The following is a 15,235-nucleotide window of genomic DNA, read 5'->3' on the forward strand; positions in this document are numbered from 1 at the left end:
CTTTACCTACTAATGTTCTAGGCTCACCCTCTGGTCTGCAATCTCACTGGGCTGACAGATCCCACATGGCCTAAAGGGTTTTCACACTGGGTTGACTAGGCTCTCCCATTGCCTGTCCTACTGTCTAAGTCACCTCCTGGGTAGGGTGCTCAGCATCATTCTGATGCTGCCTGACTTTCTTTCCAGCTACTTTTGAAACTTGGTATCCATGGCAGAGGCTTAAAGGGCATGTTCCAGGTACTTTTATTTCCAAATTCACCAGTGGCATCAATCAGCGTCTCTGGATAGCTCTACTAAGGCTTAATTCTCATTGTCCAATCTAGCTCCTGGGTCATGGGAGGCATTCAGGAAATATTTGAGTGTAAGAGTGAGTTGCTTTACCTCCAGAATATCCTTCCAATGGCTCTGAAGCAGGCTGGCTGTGGAGTCCTGCTGGCTGACCACAGTTCACAGGTGGCTCCCAAACCTGTGGTCTACATTCATCCTTTGTCAGTGTCACTGCCATTGTCCCACAAATGTCATTTGGGCCTAGCCCCTGGGATAGTAATCAGTCTTTACATAGATATACATTGTACTTTATATTCACAGTAATTCTGAGTGGACCTTAAAATAAATTCCATGTCAGTTCTCACCAGCCCATGGGTTACAGATGGGGTTACCTTTCAGCCTTGTAAGTTGCCCCGTCTTTGAGTGTAGACATGGACTCACAACGAGTCCACTCTTGCTGTTCCTCTGCTCTTGCTGAGGCTCCTGCTGCTGCTGCTGCTGCTCTGCAGAGGCTGGCCAGCTATGGTGCCTGAGGCACCTGCGTCTTCACAGCACCAACTTGCATGGTGGCCAGGGTATAGCTGGAAAGGGATGCTCAGATGGGAGGCCAATGGGAGCTGCTTCAGGAGGCAGATCCAAGTCACAGAGATCAAGTCACAGAGAGCATAGTAAACTCAAAATCCCTTCTTTTGCTTAATAACTGAGATGCTGTCACTGGGTTAACCTCACCAAGCCTTGTTTTGTCTTCCCTTAGAGTGATTTCTCTCTTAGAAGGCTCCTCACATCCTTCAGGGGAAGGCTTCTAGTGAGTCCACAGATAGCTGGACCAGGCATGTCCAGAAATAATCTGATTCTCACATTTGAGTTAGCCAGCTTTCCCAGCTGTATCCCCATTTTGTGTCTATATAAGTTACCAAAGCCCACAAGGATATTAGGTGGCTCCTTAGTTTGCTTTATAATTATGCCTTGTGTGTGTTTGTGTGTGTGTGTGTGTGTGTGTGTGCACGCCTATGAGGATTCCTTCTCTCCCGCTCTTGCCGTGGCTTCTTTTCCCCACTGATGGGCTGTAGTTCCCTGTCCTTTTGACTTTGGGCTTAGTCATGTGACTTTTTTGCCAAGGGAATGTGGGCAGAAGTAACTGGGAACCAGTCCCAAGCTAAGGCCTTGGGAAGCATGGCGAGCCTGTGCCAGCTCCCTCAGAACTCCTTCCCTTGGCCATGAAGAGAGAATAACCTGGATTGTACCTTCAGCCCACGTCCTAGAATACAAACATGGAGAATAATGAACTTGACTCAAAGGCTGAAGGGCAGCTGAGCCCACACGAGGTCAATTGAACTGCAGCTACCTACAGACCTGAAAGTGAAATAAAAATGTATAAGTCTCTGACGTTTGGGGTTTGTTTATGTAGCATTATTGTAGCAGAAACTTAAATAATACTGGGGCTAAATATAGTGGACCAGTGATAGCACAGAATGGTAAAATGGAGTGATGGTTACTTATATCACAACCTTTCATCTCTGTTGATGGACACTAAAATCAAAGTGGCAATTACTGAGAGTTGGGAGTCATTGAGTTGCATCATGGTTGTTTAGAATCATTGACAGTTTGAGCTCTAAGTGATTACAGAGATGGTTTCCTCAGCTACAGGTAAATAAACAAAGGCACAGAGAAGTAAAGTGACTTCTAGAGGGCTTCATTGACATTTAGCAGCAGAATCAGAGCTAAACAATGAGTCTCTCATCTCCAGCCTTTCTATTCTTGTTTCCTAGGTTGGGATTTTGGGAAATAGTGCAGAGAGATTAGCAGCAGTGACATGGAACAATATGAGCCTCAGCTTCCATCCCTGAGGCTGCCTTCATCTGCCAGGGAAATGTCTCTGTATGCAGCCTTGCCCTCTGCACACAGTGTGTATGGCCACCTGAATAAGTGTCCTTTCATAGCGACTAATGGATTAAAATGGGTGCTAGAGCAGTGCTTCTAAAAACTCCATGTATAAATCATCTAGGGGTCTTACTAAAAATGCATGCAGATTCTGATTCAGTGGGTCTGGAGTGGGGCTTGACATTCTGCACTTCTAACACACGGACCACACTTTGAGTAGCAATGTATTAGATCATTCCAGTGGAAACATGTATGAGTGATGGAATGAACAGATATAATGAATCCAGGTCAGGTAAGTGAGGTACTGATACATATTAAGTTGAAGTGAATTTCATATCAAAAATAATGGTTACACAGTGACTGTTACTGCCCCCAAATTCTTTCCTTTTGAGTGGTTTCAAAGTGAACTGAGCCATCCAGGTTAAGTCCCTGGTTTGTTGTGTGATTAGAAGATTTGATCCAGCTTTCTGCTCCTTCTGATTCTTTAAATACGCAATGGCCTTCTAGAAACTTGTCTCTCAGGCTCTCCATGGGCCACCTGTCTTAATATCTTCCCCTCAGGACATTTCCTGGGTCAAGGAAGGAATCAGGGACTAGGAAAAGTGGAAAGGTTGCCTGACAGTGAGAAACCTTTTGCACTCCTATTTGTTCAATTCTAAAATGTGGGTATTGTTGGGGCTTCTAATTTGAATCTAACCTGAGATTCAGGCATTTCTAGCTATATATGACCAAGTATTAGGATGAGTTCACTAGAAGCCTATTTTCAGGAGAGCAGTCAGTTAAACTGAAGAAAAAACATGGGTTGGGGAGGTTACCTCATTAGCAATAGCAACGTTTTTGAATCAGAGAAGTGATTTTGAACACACTGTGCATAGTTTTCTCACTTAGATTTATCTCTGGGTCAACCCTTGTTGGACCTATATTAGAATCATTTAGTGAAGAAAAGGTGGGTGTCATTAGGAAAAGAGCCATTTGTTAAAATGTTCTGTTTGACATTAGGGCACTGGCAAGACTACAGAATCAATAGATATTTAAAAACAGCCAGGTGCGGTGGCTCATGCCTGTAATCCCAGCACTTTGGGAGGCTGAGGCGGGTGGATTGCCTGAGCTCAGGAGTTCAAGACCAGCCTGGGCAACAAGGTGAAACCCTATCTCCACTAAAATACAAAAAATTAGCCGGACATGGTGGTGTGTGCATGTAATCGCAGCTACTCAGGAAGCTGAGACAGGAGAATTGCTTGAACCTGGGAGGCAGAGGTTGCAGTGAGCCGAGATCACACCATTGCACTCCAGCCTGGGTGACAGAGTGATACTTCATCTCAAAAAAAAAAAAAAAAAAAAAAAAAAAAAGAGTATAGTGGAAAAATGCCCTAAAAAATTCAAAAGCCTAAATGAAAGAGGCCAATACACATCAAAGAAACCGAAATGGCATTCTAGAGTATCCTTTTCCTAAAAGCCCTAGATGGGAATAATTTTCTGGATGATTATTATCAAACTTTCAAGGAACAGTTAATTTCTTCTATACACAAATTGTTTCAGAAAAAAAGAACAAAAGTTGCCCAACTTACTGTATGAGGTGAGTATAATTTTGATTTCAGAACCAGAAAAATATAATAGTAATAGACACTATAGTACCATTTCACTTATGGATGTGACTAAAAATGTTCTAAATAAGGTGTTAACTCTTCAAATCTAACAATGTATTAAAAGTATTTTATGATCCCATAGGATTTACCCTACAAATACAAGGAAGAGTTGGCATTAGAAAATTGATCTAATTCATTACATTAATAGACAAATAGTAAAAAGCCATATGATTATCTCTATAGATGCAGAAAAAGCATTTGATAATGTTCAACATCTATTTATGATTTTTTTTTAAAAAAATTAGGACTAGTAGGAAAGTATTTTTTTTAACCTGTGAAAGGCTATATATCACAAATCTATATCAAGCATAAAACCTGACAGAGGAAATTTAAATTTATTCTCCTTAAGATCAGTAACAAGACAGAAATTCTTATTACTATTTAATGTTATAGTGGAGATCCTGGAAAATACTTTGGGATAAAGAGGACTGAGAGATATAAGCATTAGAAAGAAAGATATAAAATTGTCATTATTTGCAGATTATATTATCAGAACAAAGAAAGATTAATTAAAAACTATGAGAACTAATAAGAGTTCAGCAAGGTTGTTAGAAACAAGGTAACTTAGAAACACCAGCAACATTTTTCTCTGTCAGCAATAACCAACTAGAATACATGGTAAAGAAATACTACTCATAATAGCCATAAATACTTCATATATCTAGGGATTAACAACCAAAAATACACAAAACCTATATGAACACATTAAAAAATCTTGTGTAGATTTTCTGATATAAAAATGATATAGAAGAGAATCTGAACAAATGGAGATGTTGCAGGAGAATTGATTCCAGGAAATGCCATGGATACCAAAATCTGAGGAGGCTGAAGGCCCTTTTATAAAGTGGCATAGTGTTTGCATGTAACCTAAGCACATCCTCCTGTATACTTCAAATCATCTCTAGATTACTTATAATACCTAATACAGCATAAATGCTATGTAAATAGTTGTTATATTGTATTGCTTAGGGAATAATGATGAGAATAAAAGCACACACTTGTGCAGTACAGATGTAGCCATTCTTTTTTTCCCAAATATTTTTCATCCACAGTTAGTTGAATCCACAGATGTGAAACCCATGAATAGAGAGGGCCAACTGTATTATCAAGTACTTATATTTCTCCCAAATTAATCTGTAAGTTTAATATGATCCCGCAGTTGAATTCTTTAAGAAACTCAATAAACTTATTCTAAAGTTCTCCAAAAAGCTAAGTCAATTTTGAAAAGAAAGAGTAAGTAGAGAGACATATTAATTAAATCATTAAGTGGGGGACTGATAGCCTTAGGGCTTTGGAATATTGTTTATATTTTCAAAACATTGTCCAAAATTTTACTGTATTTAAATCTTGTAAGTAGTTTAGAAACTCTATTGTTAAATTAAACAAATTTATTATCATATTTTAAGTTTTTCAAATATTTTATGCAATTTGCTTTGAAATGTCCTTAAGAATAGAGAAAACCTAAATTTTTAGGAATTATCTGAAGCCATAAAGGCCTTTATGTACTTTGTATGTAAATAGACATATTGTTTTATGGATATTTATTTTCTGACCAGTATAATAGATAACTTTTTATTAAAGCTGGGAGTCTCAGGTTTATAACGTGACCACTGTTTGTTTTGTTTGGAGAAAACCAAGAAGAAATTAAAAATGTAAATCACCAATTAGGCGATATACTAAAGAATTTCTCCACTTGAATCTGCCTTTCCTGATAATTCTTCTCTTTAGCCTAAATATCTTGTTTGCATGGAAAATTATCAAAACAATCAGTATGTCAAACCAAACACTCTAGCAGTTTACTATAATACATTCATTGTATTTTCTTTTTTTAACTTTATTTTGAAACAATAGTTACTGAAAAAGTTGAATGAACAGTGGAGTTCATATATACCATTCTCCCAGCTTCCTCTAATGTTAAAAACTTAACCATAGTATAATGATCAAATCCAGGAAATTAATATTGGTACAATACTATTAATTAAACTACAGAATGTATTAGAATTTCATCAGCTTTTCCTCCTAATGTCCTTTTTCTGTTTCAAGATCCAATCAAGAATGCCATGGTTCCATCTGTGTATTTAGTTGTTGTATCTCCTTAGTCTCCTCAAATCTGTGACCGTCGCCTGGTTTGTCTTTATGACCTTGACAATTTTGAAAGTATTGGTTAGTTGTTTTATAGAATGTTTCTCAGAATAGGTTTGTCTGATGTTTTCCTTAATTACATTAGAATTCTGTTTTTGGTAAGAGTACTGCAGAAGTCATGTGTCCTTATCAGTGTATCAGATTGGGGTCCAGTATGTCAACAAGCCCTATTACTGGTGATGTTAATCTTGATCACTTGGCTAAGGTGGTGTCTGCTGAGTTTCTTCATTATACAGTTGTTATATTTCCTTTTGTAATTTATAAATAGCATGAGATATTTGGAGACTATGTTAATATCCTCTATCTCCTCAAACTTTTGCCTACTGGTTTTGGAATTTATTGTTGGATGTTGCCTGTAATGATTATTACTTGTGGTTGCTTAATGGTAACGTTGTATTTCCCTAATTCCTTCTTCATTTATTAATTGAAATTTTTCTGTAAGGAAGAGCTGTTATTTCTCCCCCCACTTATTTATTTAACTATTTATTTATATCAGTATGGACTCGTGGGTATTTATTTCCTTCTATGGGTTCTATTACTCTGTTTTAATTTTAAAGTATGAATAAAAGACTATAAGTTTAAAAAGTACCTGCAAATACAAAATAAGAAACACATTTCTTTCATGAAATTGAGCTTAAGATGCTAGTTATGGAGTGCCACCATTAATAGCTAAGGGCACATGGCAAAATTGCTCATTTCGCAGTCTGTGTGGTAGTTGTTGGTACCATGCTTGGGACCAATGAAGTAAAGGAACAAGAAAAAGGTGCCATTTGGCAATAGTGCTATTGGTAGACACAAAACCATCATGAAAGATGTTTATACAAACAACAGAATTCCAAAGACTAATAAGTAAAAAAGCATTTCCTGTGAATTTATGAATAAACAGATACTAGTATTACTCAGTTAATAACATTGATTAGAATTATTGAAAAGAAATGCTTGGAAGCACATCATTTATTTTGTAAAGAACTACCAAATACAACTCCTGCACATGAAGTATTGAAAGTGATAAAATAAGAATGAAACTCTGAAACTAATAAAATATTACAACTCTGTTGGGATGTGTGTACTGGTGGTGTGGCTGCAATGACAGAAAAGTGTAACATTATATTTGTCAATAAAAGAAAGGAAAGAGGTATAGATTTAAAGAATAATTGTACCCTGGAAGCACAATTTAAATGTATCAAACCATCCAGAGTAGTGGCAAGGAAGATTTCATCAGGCAAAAATTGATAAACAAGGCCGGGGCGCGGTGGCTGACGCCTGTAATCCCAGCACTTTGGGAGGCCGAGGAGGGAGGATCACGAGGTCAGGAGATCGAGACCATCCTGGCTAACACGGTGAAACCCCGTCTCTACTAAAAATACAAAAAATTAGCCGGGCGTGGTGGCGGGTGCCTGTAGTCCCAGCTACTTGGGAGGCTGAGGCAGGAGAATGGCGTGAACCCGGGAGGCGGAGCTTGCAGTGAGCCGAGCGAGATCGCGCCACTGCACTCCAGCCTGGGTGACAGAGTGAGACTCCTTCTCAAAAAAAAAAAAAGGACAAACACCCTGCCATTTGCTACCACTTACTTGTGTGAACAAAGTTTCTTATTGATGGTGGCATCTGAAGAATTTGAAGACATAGATCATGGTTTAAAAGGCTTGATTAGACATTTTAAGTGTCAAATCTGTTTTAAAATAAATATCTCACAGAAGCAAGCTCAAGTTTCTCACTAAAAATTTAGAAAAATATTTGGAATGTTTATATAAATTCAATATTTAGTGCTTTCCATAATACTTTGTATTTTAATTTTAAAAAATTATACATTTTTCCACAAAGCTTATATAACCATTCTTGAATCCCCTCTAGTTTTTCCCCGTGTTGAAACAATGCAAAAAGTTGAGGAACATTGGCCTTTGAGTCTGGAACCCAGCCCTCTGATCTTGAGAGCAGAGGTGAAGACCTCTTTTTGTGAATTTGTGAGTAACCTTGGACGGTTACATTGAGTAGGAGAAAACACAGAGGCAATGATGTTAACCACTGTGGACTCCAGACCCTTCCTCAGTTTTCTAGTGGTAGAGAGAACCTCAGTGATGACTGAAATTTACCTTCTCTTTTATAGGTTGGTCACTGTGGGGGACTGAGTGAGCAGACTTAATTTGATTTAGGTAAATGAATGTGACATTTCTTATAGCTGAATGTAAATTGCAGTAACACTACATTATCATGGTGGCAGGAAATAAAGTGCAGGTGGATTGTAGGGCAACAGGAAGTCAAGTGCTCTGGTGACAATGGTGATTTTACAGATGATGGAGCCAGCTGGCTTCTTTGGACAGGTTTGGAGACCATGCAGGAGAGAAAGACAAATTAAAAACTGTGAATATCTCATTGACAACAAAGTGGACAATCAGCAAGACTTCATGGCGGAAGGAATCCCTCATTTCTTGTAGTTCCAGGGAAGAAATAAATGAAAATGAAGCTTAGTGCTTCCTGCTAAGTGCTACAGTTGTGCAGGACTGATTAATCACTTAACCTGCCAGGTTTGTTATGCCGAAGTCAGGGCACTGATGGGGAAGGAGTTGACTCTGAGACACCATATGGGGACGTTTGATCAGGCATATATGAGTTGAGAACTTTGAACCTTCGTATGTCCTTGAGGCTCCATTAACAACTGAGGTAGACAATCACTGTCCTTTCCCACTGCATGTGAAGCATTTGAGTGTCTGCACCTGAGCCAAGTTGCCTCACAGGCTAATAAGACGTCTCCTCATGACTCCCATGGAGCACTGACAGGGAATTTACAAGGCTACTGTGAAAGGAAATGGCCTAAACTCCAAAAAAGTTAAAGAAACTTGTCAACCGGGTATTGTTCATGGAAATATATTCTAAATGTGTTCAACCAAGATTGGGCTGAATTTGTCAATAAGGGTGGGCCCATCTGGGTTTTGGGATGCAATGAATTGATTTGAGTATCTGGAGGTAATGTTAGTTTATTGTCTGCTAGGTTGACTAATGGATGCTTAGATATGGTGGTGGTTTACAGTCAGTAAGGCTGAAATACTATAATTTCTTTGACATAATATAATGATCCTTAAAATTGGAGCTTTAAAAAACACTGTTGCTTATGTGACTCCCTGGAGATTCTTATTTAAGTGGTTTGTGTTGCCATGTGGACAGACGGATTTAAAGAATATCCTTAGGTGATTTTCACATGTTGCTCAGGTTGAGTGATTTCTGTACAGGAAAATCAGGGATGAAGATGCTGGAGTACATCTATTATGTGCAATCCACACAGCTGTACATTAATCACACACCTCAGGAAGACCAAGGGACTAAGAAGAAATGTATTGGCGAGGGGCACACTGGCGTCCAGGAGAGCTCACTGGTAGCTTCCCTCTCTAGGCAGGAGGTGATGGTGTGGGTGCTGCAGCAGGTTTTCAGCTTTGATGGGAATTAACAGGATTGCAGAGTGGAAGAGGCCAGATGGTGGCACTTCTCATCATAAACAAGGTGAGTGAAATGATCACAGTTAACCACAGGGGCAGGATACCAACTAGAGTATTTGAACTTCAGGACCCCGTGGCAATGACAAATTCATCTCAGGGTCTGTAGAAATGAAATACATGGGAAAGCTTCTAAGGTGCTGCTTAACACATATGGGAGGAAGATTTTTAGGTCTGGTGTACAGAAAAGAACTCAAATTGCTATAGTGGAAATGTATAGCTTTTTACCCAATTTCCAGGTCTAAGGAAGATAGAAGCCCTGGATTCCTAAGATAAAGGCCAGGTCCATTTGAGGAGGAACTTTGCATAGTGTCATGTTATGGTCTGAATTTTGTCCTCCCTCTTAATTCATACGTTGATGCCCTAAACCCTAATGTGGCTACTTGGAAATAGGGCGTTTCAAGGGGTAATTAAGGTAAAATGAAGCTATAAGGTGGGTCCCTAATGCAATATGACTTTACAATGCAAGGAAGAGACACCAGGGATGCACAGAGGGTCATGTGAGGACAGAGAGAAGGTGGCCACCTGTGAGCCAAGGAGAGAGCCCTTAGGAGACACCAAACCTGTTGACACCTTGATCTTGGACTTCCAGCCTCCAGAACAGTGAGAAATGAAGTTCTGTTCTTTCAGCCACCCAGCCTGTGATATTTTGTTATGGCAGCCTGAGCAGACTAACACATGGTGACTGGTATATAGTAAGAATCTTTCCCCAAGCCTTTGCCAGACATACTTATGGCCATTTATCAGGGCTGTGCACTGGGAGAGCGAAATAGTATCTGGGGGTTTCAGATACTGCCTCTGTATTGATGGAAATCTCCAGGGGCAAAAAAATGCCACAATGGTCCATCAATCACAGCAGACGATTATAAAGCAGAGGAGACAGAGGAACTCTGGGACTGATTTTGTCTAAAGAGGCAGCCTGAGATTATTTCTTTGGGCTCAAAATGTACAGTGTGACAAGATAATTTAGTGACTGGCAGGATGTCCACATTGGGTTCCTTCTTATAAAGTGAAAGTTGTTATGGAGAGAGGGTCAAGGGGAAGCCCCTAGAATTTCTCCTGACCCTCTACCAAGATGATAAACCAGAAACCCAAAGGAAAACTCCACCCCTGGGGGAGTGACTAGAGTTAGTGTCACCATCACAGACTTGAAAGATATTAGGGTATTAATTTCATATCCCTACTTAATTTGCCTATTTTGCTGGTACAGATACTACATGGGTTGTGGAGAATGCCAGTAAATCATTACAATTTTTTTTCTTTTTTTTTTAGTGATTTTATTTTATTTTAGATTCAAGGAGCATTCACGCAGTTTTGTTACCTGGGCATATTGCATAATGGTGAGGTTTGGGCTTCTAGTGTATCCATCACCCAAACAGTGAACATTGTACCCAATAGGTGATTTTTCAACTTTTGCCCTTCTCCCACCCCACTCCACTGTGGAATTTTCAGTGTCTGTTATTTTCATCTTTATGTACATATGTACCCATTGTTTAGCTCCCATTTATAAATGAGAACATGCAGTGTTTAATTTTATGTAGATGGGCAGAAAGGGATCACCTTACTGGCTGGGCTGATTGATCCTAATTGCTCAGGGGGAAAACCGGATTGCTGCTACTCAGTAGAGGTAAATAGGAGTATGTCTGGAGCCCAAGAGTTCCCCCGGAACATGTCTTGTTACTCCAGGGAATATCTTGCTTCTTTCATGTCTGGTAGTTTCAGTCAATGGAAAATGGAAACGCCCAATAAAGAAGAGCACTGAGGACCTGGATTGCACAGAAATGGAGGCTTGACTCAACTGTAAGGTGAAGAACAGCATCCAGCAGAGGTGGTGGCAAATGTAAGGGGAACATGGGATGGGTGGTAGAAGAAGGCAGCTATGATTACCAAACTTGGCTTTGGTGAGTAACTACAGAATCAAGGAGTCTCAATGTTCTATTTAACTGTTTCCTCCCTATCCCTACCTTTTTCTCTAACCACCTTACATGAGTAACACTGGGGGTGGCTTTTAAAAGTTTCAGATTGGAGTATGACTACATTGACCTAATGTGATGATTCAGAATTTCACCTGTGAGAGGGAACACAAATGTCTTACCCAAGAAAGAAGAATATGGACCTGAGGGGCAAGAGGCATGGACTATGCTGGATAACTTCCAATTACCTTTCCAAATCCACCCTCCATGCTTCTCTCCTGGCTGTCTGCCCAGGAGGCTAACTTGCATCTGTGGGCTTCCTTGCCTTCTGGCTTCTGGTTGCCCTTGGCTTCTGGGTTTGGCCAAGGGGGTGTAGTGAAAGGAACTTAAAGAATGGGAATGTCATGTCAGTTTCAAATCAGCGTAGTTGTGCTAACTTGAATGGGAGTGGGGGTGAGGGAAAGAGGTTTCACAGTGACTCAATGGCCAATTAGTTGCTCATGAATTCATGGCTTATTGCAAGACTTTCATACACTAGCAATCATGCAAATATATTTTGCAGGGGGTTGGAGAGAGGTGGTTCTCGTTGCTCTTTTCCCGGTAGGGCTCCTGGTGGCGATGCCAGATGGAAAAGAGGAGTCAGAGTTCTCATGAGCAGAGCTTCTATAGGCATCTCGCCATGGCCAGTTTCTTTGTGGTTTTTATGGCCCTGCGCAGGAGTGTTCACAGCCATGATCTCAGCAGCCTTTGGCTTTGCTTTCTTGTCCAGTCTTGGGAGTGCCTGACCACAGCAGGTATATATAACATTATCCCCTCAGATGCATATGTTTATCACTTTGAGGGGTCAGCAATTTCACTGTATAGTATCATGCTGTACAGGTTTGTATAGGAGCAATAGGCTGTACAATATAGCCTAGGTGTGTAGTAGGCTGTGCCATCCAGATTTGTGTAAATACACTCTATGATGTTTGCACTGTGAAATGTCATTAAGCCATGCATGACTGTATTCCCTGGTTCCTTTCCTATGGGGTCACTGCAGGATATTTTTCTTGATGAAGGTCACAGCTCCTATTAGGTGGCCTTGTTCACAAAGTACTTTCTCTCTCTGGGTTCTAGTAACCACCTCTTGTCCTTTCAGGCCTAGGGGCGGCCAGAGGTATACCCCACTTTTAGTAGCCTGAGGTTCTGTACTATGCCTTGGGATTTCCCTGTACTCTACACATATCTTTATAAATAACTCCTTCATGACATTTACCTCCAATTGCCAAATTTGAACATGTCATCTGTTTTTTTGTTAGCACCCCAATTGACACAGCATGGCTCCCAAGTTGGCCCGAATAGACTAGAAAGACTTTGATAGTTGTAGGGGAGACATTTCTTTTTTCTACAAGATGTGAATGACTGAGCACACAGTTCTGATTGACACAGGCAGCCCTCTAATGGCCTTGGAGAAACCTGGCCTTAAGTTATGAATTAAACTTAAGACCAGAGAGAATTTTTAAAAATACTGGTCCTTGCTCACCTCATACAATTATCAGGTCAGCAACTCTGATAATTAATAATTTTAGACTTCCATTTATGTAACCTAGTAAATATTTTTATTGTTTTAGCCACTTTGAATAGGATTTCTCAGGTTTTGAAGCTGAAAATAACGTAAATTGATAGACTCTTATAAGTACACATATGGGGCCAAGGGTAAACACATTAACATTTTTAATAGCCTCTACAAAATTGCTTTCCAAAAAGTCTGCAATGATTCACACGGCCATCCATGTGGTGAGTGAATCTATTGTCTCACACTACTGCCTACTATCTTTTTAATTTGTGCCTTCCTGATGGGTGGAAACTGAATCTCAGTATTGCTTTGATTTGCATCTTGCTAATTACCAGTGTGGTTTACTATAATTACTTATATTTATTGGACATTCATATTTTCTACTCAGTGAAATACTTTTTACGTCAATTGCTCATTTTTCTATGGAATTATTTGCACTTTTCCTGCTGCTTAGTAAGAATTACTTACAAACTTTGGATATTAATTATTTGTTAGATGTGTTACAAATATTTTATCTTGGGTAATCTGTCTTTTCAAATTCATTTCATGATGTGTTTTGTCCAAAATTCTAAAATTTGGGTGACATTCAATTTATCATCTTTTCTTTTTTTTTTTTTTCACGGATTTTGCACTTTGTGTGATTTGGGGCAAAGAAGGCTAAGGGTTCTCTGTCATTTGGCTCTTTGTCTAGGAATTTCAAACTCTAGGCATTTAACCTAGACCCCTTTCTCAGGAGTTGCACTATGGGCTGTCTAATTAAGGCTTTTTATTGCTTTAGTTCTTTGTTGTTGTTGTTGCACATAAATGACAAATTAACCAATACCTGTTTTAAATTTAGAGAAATATGCCTTTACAATAGTCCTATATGGTTTGGTTCTTTTGTCTTAACTCTTTTAATGTTTCTATTTATTACTGCCATTTTGATGAGTAGCTTTGGGGTTATTTTTGTTACTCTGTCCTTCATTTAAATAGCGTGTTGGCCTATGTGCCAAAGTCTGGGGTTTTGTAGAAACCAGCTTCAGGAAAATGTAATAGATCCGCTCATAGGAAGCAAGTCTTCGATGATGGGCTTGGGCTCTGTGGAGGAGCAGAGGCTTTCGGCCATGTCCATGCACATCATTCCATCTACATTGGGTAAAGGCTTTACCACAGAGCCTATGCCAAGAGCTTCCTTGGCATTTTCCCAAGTCTACTAGAGTACAAATGGCCCCACACTGGTCTCTGTGGTTCATGGTACACACCATGTTGCCCCACCAGTTTAATTGAGATGAATGCCAACTTCTTTCCAGTGGCAATCTTCAGGCCAGGTTGCCAGCCTGCTTGTAGATAGCCCTTGATAGGTAATAGGCCACATGGCTTTGGTCCTCTTTGAAGGCCCCAAGGAGGACTTATGACTCCAGCAGAGAGCTCTGGATTTGGAGTCTGGAGTTATAGATTCTAAGTTTAATTCTACTACTAAGGTGATTTTTTTATGGTTGGCAAAGATGGGGGCTGAATAACCTTTACTGCTCCATGGCTCCCTGTGCTTTGTTACGATTGTGTGCCTGGTTTCACGAAAAAGGTGTTGTAGAGATTCTAGAGATTGTAGTGGTGGTCAGTAATCAAGTTCTTTTTCCCTACCTGCATTTCACTGATATTCCCTCAACTTAATAAGGTAATGAGCATGTTAAGTGAACAAACTAGTAGCAGGGCTTATTACCAAATGAATGTAGATTGACAGTGTCATAGAGCTTGGAAATTAGAATCTGGACTGTGTTTTCTTAAAATCATTTTCATATCTAGGGAATTTGGCCTTGTCAGTACTTATGGTAATTAAATTCAAGCCACACTTAATGATAAGCATTGTCATTGTTCTCCATGATAATAAATCATTGATAGTAAATAAAACAATCAATGATAATAAATAAAATATAGCAACGCTATGTTCTTTACTTTTTATAACCAGAATTAATATTGATGGTTTTCTCAAGTACAGCCAGGGTATCATGTAATTATAACATCCATCCCTTCCACTTTAAGATAAACGTTCGGGGCCATTTCTTCAGTAGATGTGCTCTTTGCTCTTTACTGATCAACCCCAGTGATTCAGTTCTCCCTTTTTATCATCATCACTCCTACTCCCTCCAATTTCTCTGATACTTATTCACACTAACAGTTAAACTAGGGACTTCAGAATGGATGCTGAGTGCTGGGAATTCTAGGAAGGGCTGGGTTCTCTGAGTGCTTGGAAGCTATTGAAGGGTCAGGACCAAGTGGAATGAGGGCTGAGGCTGAAGAGGACACATGTCACCCTCTTATATAGTTTTTGCAACCTTCATCTGGGCATGGGAAGTTCTAGCTGTACCC

The sequence above is a fragment of the Pongo abelii genome, chromosome 12 (assembly GCF_028885655.2).
Source record: "Pongo abelii isolate AG06213 chromosome 12, NHGRI_mPonAbe1-v2.0_pri, whole genome shotgun sequence".
NCBI lineage: Eukaryota > Metazoa > Chordata > Mammalia > Primates > Hominidae > Pongo > Pongo abelii.